Source organism: Mandrillus leucophaeus, unplaced genomic scaffold, assembly GCF_000951045.1.
Source record: "Mandrillus leucophaeus isolate KB7577 unplaced genomic scaffold, Mleu.le_1.0 Scaffold1193, whole genome shotgun sequence".
Lineage (NCBI taxonomy): Eukaryota > Metazoa > Chordata > Mammalia > Primates > Cercopithecidae > Mandrillus > Mandrillus leucophaeus.
The window spans coordinates 258604-266883 of record NW_012100243.1 but is presented as its reverse complement, the minus strand read 5'-3'; the positions used below and the strand labels follow the sequence as shown (position 1 = coordinate 266883).

General features: G+C 38.4%; 1 pseudogene; it reads left to right on the top strand.

The window, feature by feature from the left end:
- Positions 1 to 5576: 5576 nt before the first annotated feature.
- LOC105529628 lies at positions 5577 to 7963 on the top strand (annotated as a pseudogene).
- The last annotated feature ends 317 nt before the right edge of the window (positions 7964 to 8280 follow it).

Sequence of the window (8280 nt, the reverse complement as noted above, 5' to 3'; positions counted from 1 at the left end):
TCTTAAGATAATAGCCAAAGGTTAAATGTACAAAGGGGGAAATAACATCACTCTTCTTGTTAACTCTTGTTAACTATTCTTTGGTTTGGAAAATATTGTTATTTTGTTCAATAAAAGCATTGTTTATATTTATGTGCAATGGGTTTCTCATTATTTTAAAATTAACATTTTAAAAATCTCAGCTTTAATTTTTATTATGGTAAATATTGATGAATATAACCAATATTAAGAGAAAAGATATTAGGTACCCTCAATAATTGTCAAGGATATAAAAATGTGGTCTTCTGGCTAAACAGTTTGAGAGTTGTTCAACTACAATCATGTAGTCACCTCCTAAATTATGAATTGAGTTTTCCCATCACTCCAGAACTTTTCCTTATGTTCCAGGACACCACCTATGAAACTACTATTCTGACTTCTATCACAATATATTATTTTTTGGGTTTTTTTTTTTTTGAACTTCAGGTAAAATTACATACTTTTAAAAACCATTGATAATTGTTATCATTTATAAAATGAATTATTTTCATATATTATACTGTATGTACATTTTTAGAATTAACTTCACTTGATCATAGTGTTGTATTGTTTTAATTATTTTCTGTTTTTATGTTGCTGAACTTTGATTTCTTGAAATTTGAATGCAAATGTTTTACATCTGTATTTGTAAAATAAATGGTTTTATAATTTTCTTTATTTTGTACTCTCTTTGTAATTTTTTAATATTAAGGCTATATGATCTCAGTAAAGTAAATATATTTCTTTTATGTTTATATTCATTCCTTAAACACAATAAAATTTACTCATTCTGTTGCATGTCATTAGTTCATTCTTTGTATTAGTTTATAACACTACTAGTAGTTCATACTACTACTACCAGGTGGTATTAATTGTGTGAATATACCATCATATGTTTACCAGTTCCCCTGTTAATTAACATCGCATCTTGGTTGTTTTCAGTTTTTGGCTAGTATGAATACCACTGCGATGAACATTCTGTACAGTTATTTTTGTGGACATGTGCACTCATTTATCTTGGGTGTATGCCTAGGAGTGTTACTGTCGGATTACAGAAGAGGCATCTACTTAACTTTGTAAGAAATGACTAAACACTTTTCCAAAGTGGTGTACCATTTTACGATAGCAATACATGGAAGTTCCTTTTGCTTCACATTCTAGTTAATATTCTAGTGGCCTTATAATAATATCTTATTGCAGTTGTAATTCCCAAAGAAATAATGGTGCTGAAAACTTTTCCAAATACCTATTGGCCATTTGGATATCTTCGTTGGTGAGGTACTCATTTCAGTATTTTGACTTTTTAAATCATTTTAGAAAGGAGAGCATGCAGTGTGCCGTTTTCTTATAGATTTGCAACTGTTGCTTTACTCTGGATGCAAAAAACACAGAGAAATCCTTAAAATCTGAGTTTCCAGTGAGATGAGGAATACGTTGTTTCACTACATTAACTGTTTTACACACAAACAAAGTGCATATAACGTCATGGTGCGTGCCTTAAATATGTATAATAAAATATCTTTAAAAATAAATTTTTAAGAACAAGAAAATAATTTTTTTTAAAAAAATTGACACATCATTAGAAAAATGTTGTGGTACATGGGTTATAAAACAGCTACATTTTCCCCCTGTATTTGTATCCTATGTTATGTAGTTTTGCTATTCTCTCCCATATAGCATCTGCACTCACACTCCCTGACTTGTCCTTGTTTCTAGGATCAGCTACATAATTTGTTTTGGTTAACGGGATAATAGAAAATATGATGTAACTAGAGGCTTAAAAAATTGCTTGCAAGTTTCCCCTTTCTCTCTTTTCACTGATTCCTTCATAAAAACATGGCTGGGATTGCCTTCTGGAGGATGATATATGAGGAGCAGTGCTATGTCAGTGTAGTCATTACAGTCAATGATCTCTCTGAGTAGGTAACAGCCAACCAACCCTCAAACATGTGAGACAGCACAGGCAAAATTAACAAAGCCTCTTTACCAAACCGCAGCTGACTGCAAATGCATGAGTAAACCCAGACTAGATAATCACTCTGCCAATCCACTACTGCAAGGTAAATACATAATTATTTTATTAAGTCTCTGGGTTTTGTGGTTGTTTGTTATGCAACATGATTGTTGCCATGATAACTGATTCGTGGGGGCAAATGATTGCATAAAAGGAATTTACACAAATAATGCAAAAAGTGTTTAAATGTATTAGTAACCGGGACAATTTAAACTCAATCAATAATGATACAGTTTTTCTCACTCATTATATTGGCAAATACTTTAAGTTTAAAAATATGCAACGTAGCCCAGAGAAATGAATACAATAGTGGGACTATAGCTTGTGATATCTTTTCTGGAAGGCAAATAGACAATATGTAAACATTTAAAATATGCATTCTGAGGCAGACTGCTCAGCCAAAATCAGGTGGAAGCCTGGAAAGGCTCCCAAATGAGGTTATAATGTAAGTGAGTGACCTCTAGTGGTACACATTCCTACCATGGACTGCTGCGATCTTAGCCACCAGAAATCCCCTTAACCTCTGCAAGCCCTAAGAAAAATGTAAGGAGCCTGGAGCCCACACACTCCTTGAGGCATAAGCATCTACAGCAACGCATCATTTTGAGAGTGTAGCCCATACCAGAGTACGTCCTGTCTTGTGTCCCAACAGTCTCTGCACTTCTGCATCCCTAGATCCCTGCATGCCAATGATGGCTGTTGCTTTCAGGACTAAAGTATAAGCCATTGGCAGCAAGCCCCACCACCCCTGGCAGCAGAGCCACCATGTGTTTACAAGTGCCCTGAGGAAAGGCTACCCTACTTGCAGTTGCCACGTAGGGCCAAAGCATGTACTCCTCAGCTGCTTGTTTCTGGCTACTGCTACTGAAAGCAACCTTATACTCGCCAGCAACAGGGACACACCAAAGCTGCTGCCATTTCCACCTAATATTTCACTGGGGGTGTGGAGATCACCTTGTTCCTGCCTACCACGGCTAGCACCTATGGGTACCACTGGAAGGCCTAAGGATAGTTTCACCTGGTGTAGCTCTACTGCCCCCCCTACAAAAAAAAAACTGCCCAGTTCTCTAGAACATTCCTGAAGCCTAGGTATCACCCTAACCTATAAACTGCTGTTGGGACCTGAACACTCTGACTGGGGCCTGAGGACAAGCTGACTCAACCTGCCATCCCACAACTTGCACCAACCTGCATGTATCACCTGCAGCCTGGGGATTGCCCCACCAACCCCACCAAATCCACTACAAACAAACAACAATGTGAAATGAATGGAAGACAGAGGATTGTCCCGTGACTGCTACTGCCACTGTCCATGCCAGTCCCACTTTCCAGGTCCCAAGAACACACCAACCAACTCGACCTATTTTTGCCACTGCTGGTACCAAGCAGACTGCCTGAAAAACCTAAGAATTGGCACACCTGCACCCATTAACACCAGGGCCAGCAAACAGTGTCCTGAAGTCCAAGGACAGGCATGTTTGACCTGCCACTGCCACCACTGGGCCCCAAGGACTGGCCCAACTGATGCCCTATCCCAGCAGAACTTTATAACAGGCCCCAATAACAACTGTGCCCTAAGCCACAAAGGAAATCACAGACAACACTGACACTGTTCATAGCTCAATAAATCAACAGAGACTACACTACTGCACACATCCAGATGCAAAGCCAAAGTGCCCTATACAACCAACACCATGGATACATCTTCAGAAAAATGTCCTCCCCTGTAAAAACAAATTTTAAAAATTGGAAGAAGTGACAGCTATGCCAGATGTACAGATATCAATGCAAGGACACAGAAAGTATGAAAAAGCAAGGAAATAAGAAAAGTTCTCTGGCAATAAATTCCAATGAAAAAGAAATTTACACATTTCTAGAAAATAATTTTAAAAATTATATTCAAGAAGCTCAGAGAGATAAAAGAGAACTCAGAAAAACAATAAAAAATCAGAGAAACGAATCAGGATATGAATAAGAAATTTGTCAAAGATATATATATATCATTAAAAAGAACAAAAGAGAAACTCTGGAATTGAAAATTTTGTGTTGAAATACAAAGTACATATAAAAGCTTCAAGATTAGACTATGTTGGGAAAAGGTGAGTGTTGGGAGAAGCTCAGGGAGTGCTTGCATGTCTGACATAATGTAAAAGAGTCTTGGAACGTGTCTGGGGTCCAGGGTCTCAAACCCCTCATGGCCTTTGGAATACCAAGCTCTGTGCTAAAGGGTGGAAGGCAACCCTGACACACCATAATCTAAGCCCAGGGCCTAAAACCCCTTGTGGCTTTGATAGAATCCAGGGTTCAGGGCATAAAATCCCTCGTGGCCTCTGGAATGGGTCTAGACTTGATGACTCCTTGCTTCTAGCCCTCTCATGCTCCTAGATCGATTGTGTTTTAGAATTGGCCATATAAATGCTAAACCATCACAGCTGTAAATCATGTGCTTAATGCAATGCTCCCTTTCAAGCCCACATTCTCACCACCTGTTTCTTTGCTTGATCACCAATAAATAGTCTGGGTCTCCAGAGCTCAGGGCCTTCTCAGCCTCCATACTTGTGTTGGCCCCCTGGACCCACTTTCTCTCTCAAACTGTCTTTTCTCATTCCTTTGACTCTGCCAGACTTCGTCATCCTCACGACCTGGTGTTGGGTCTGATCACTCCAACAGACTAGATCAAGCAGAACAAAGAATTTTAGAACTTGAAGACTGGTCTTTTCAAATAAGTCAGTGAGACAAAAATAAAGAAAAATATATTTTTTAAAAATAAACAAGGCCTACATGACATACGGGATGCTACAAAGTGACCAAACATTTGAATTTTCAGTGCCCCAGAAGGCAGAGAGAAAATGAAATGGATTGAAAATCTATTCTATAAAATAACAAGTGAAAATTTCCCTAGTCTAGCAAGATATTTACACATCCAGCTATAGAAAACTCAGAGATCCCCAGGTCAGCACAATGCAAAAAAACATCTTCTCCATAGTACACTACAGTAAAAATGTCAAATGTCACAGTCAAAGAGATAATTCTAAAAACAGCAATAGAAAAGCATCTAGTCACTCATTAAGGACCCCCATCAGAGTAACAGCAAATTTCTCAGCAGAAATCTTATTGACCAGGTGATGAAGGAATAATATATTCAAAGTGATGTTAAAAAAAAAATGTTTAGCCAAGGATACTATACCCAGAAACATTATCCTTTATAAAGGAAGGAGAAATAAAGTCTTTCCAAGATAAGCAAAAGCTGTGGGAATTAATCAGCACTATACAAGCCCCACAAGAAATGCTGAAGGGAGTTCTACACTTGGAATAAAAAGAAAGAGATTCTACACTTGGAAGCAAAAGGACAATAACTACCATCATAAATATCCACAAAAACAGTGGACTGAAGGTTGCACCATGGCTGTGAGTTTCCTAGTTCTCTGCTGCTGCTCTACCAGTGACATGGGGTTCCCACAGACCTGGAAATTCCGACCCCTCTTTCTCAACCCAGAGCAAATCTAGACGTCCGGGTGAGAGTTCAGGTGATTTCCAAAGACTCATGTTATGTAAGGAAGCCACCAAGAAGAGCAAAGAGAAGGAGCCAGGGATGGCTCTTCCTCAGGGACACTTGACTTTCAGGGATGTGACTATAGAATTATCTGTGGAGGAGTGGAAATGCCTGAACCCTGAGCAGAGGGTTTTATACAGGAAGTGATGTTGGAGAACTACAGAAACCTGGAGTCTGTGGATAGCTCTTTAAAATCCATGATGGAGTTCTCATCAATAAGGCAAAGCAATACAAAAGGGTTCCACACGGGGACATTGGGAAGACATGAAAGTCATCACACTGAAGATTTTTGCATCCCAAAAATCAAGAAAGATATTCATGACTTTGAGTTTCAGTGGCAAGAAATCAAAAGAAATGACCATGAAGCACCCATGACAGAAACCAAAGAGTTAATTGGTAGTACAGACCAACATGATTAAAGGCACAGTGGAAACAAGCCTATTAAAGATCAACTTGGATTAAGCTTTCATTTACATCTGCCTGAACTTCACATATTTCAGACTGAAGGGAAAATTGGTAATCAAGTGAACCAGTCTATCAATGATGCTTCCTCAGCTTCAACATCCCAAATAATTTCTCGTAGTCTCAAAACCCATATTTCTAATAAGTATGGGAAGAATTTCCTCCATTCTTCATTATTCACACAAATACAGGAAGCACACATGAAAGAAAGCCTTTCCAATGTAATGAGTGTGGCAAAGCCTTTAATTATAGCTCACACTTAAGGAGACATCACATAACCCATTCAGGAGAGAAACAATATAAATGTGATGGATGTGACAAAGTCTTTCATCAGAAGCAATACCTTGCATGCCACCATCGAGTTCATACTGGAGGGAAACCTTACAAGTGTAATGAGTGTGGTAAGACCTTCAGTCAGAAGTCTTACCTTCAATGCCATAGACCTTATACTGGACACAAACCTTACAAATGTGAAGAATGTGACAAAGTTTACAGTTGTAGATCACAACTTAAAACGCATAGGAGAATTCATACTGCAGGAAAAACCATACAAATGTAAGGCTTGTGACAAGGCTTTCTGTGATAATTCACGCCTTTCATGCCATAAGAGAGTTCATACTGGAGAGAAACCTTACACATGCAATGAATGTGGCAAGGCTTTTAGTAGAAAAGCACACCTTGCACTTCATCATAGACTTCATACTGGAGAGAAACCTTACAAATGTAAGGTTTGTGACAAGGTTTTCTAGCATGTTTCATGCCTTGCACAACATCAGAGAGTTCATGCTGGAGAGAAATCTTATAAGTGTAATGAGTGTGGCAAGACCTTTGCTCGAAATTCAGCCCTTGTAATGCATAAGGCAATTCACACTGGAGAGAAATCTTACACATGTAATGAATGTGGCAAGGCTTTTAGTAGAAGAGAAAACCTTGCACTTCATCATATACTTCATACTGGAGAGAAACCTTACAAATGTGAAGAATGTGACAAAGTTTACAGTTGCAGGTCACACCTTGAAAGACATAAAGAAATTCATAATAGAGAAAAACCATACAAATGTAAGGTTTGTGACAAGGCTTTCCGGAGGGGTTCATGCCTTGCACAACATCAGAGAGTTCATACTGGAGAGTTCATACTGGAAAGAAACCTTATACATATAATGAATGTGGCAAGGTTTTTAGTCAAAAAGCAACCCTTGCATGTCATCATAGACATCATATTGGAGAGAAACTTTACAGTCTAATGAGTGTGGCAAGACCTTCAGTCAGAAGTCATTTCTTACAGGCCTTCGTAGACTTCATACTAGAGAGAAACATTACAAGTGTAATGAGGGTGGCAAGACCTTCACTTGAAATTCAGCCCTTGTAATTCATAAGGCAATTCATACTGGAGACAAATCTTACAAGTATAATGAATGTAGGAAAATTTTTAATCAACAATCAAACCTTGCACAACATCAGAGAGTTCATACTGGAGAGAAACCTTACAAGCCTGTAATGAGTGTGGCAAGACCTTCAGTTGGATGTCATCCTTTGTATGTCATCGTAGACTTCACACTGGAGAGAAACCTTACAAGTGTAATAAGTGTGGCAAAGCCTGTAGTGGGCAGTCCACACTTATTCATCATCAAGCAATTCACAGCATAGGGAAGCTTTACAAATGTAATGATTCTCACAAAGTCTTCAGTAATGCTACAACCTTTGCAAATCATTCGAGAATCCATAATGAAGAGAGATCTTACAAGTGTAGTAAATGTGGCAAATTTTTCAGACATCGTTCATACCTTGCAGTTCATCGGCAAACTCATGCTGGGGAGAAATCCTACAAATGTCGTGATTGTGGCAAGGTCTTCGGGCAAGTTTCATATCATGCAAAACATAGGAGAATTCATACAGGAGAGAAACCTCAAGTGTGATGACTGCAGCAAAGTCTTGACTTCATGTTCACACCGCATTAGATGTCAGATAATCTATACTGGACAGAAATCTTACAAATGTCATACGTGTGGCAGTCTTCAGTCTGAGGTTAATCCTTGCAGAACATCAGAAAATTCATTTTTGAGAGAATTGTTCCAAATACAATGACTATAGAAAATCATAAAGCTTTAATTGACATTAGAGCCTTCAGCATTGACTTGAGATTAAGTTGACTTAACATTGAGTTCAAACATTAATTGATATTAAAATGTTTATGTTAAGAAGACTGGAGGCCAGGCGCGGCAGCTCACGCCTG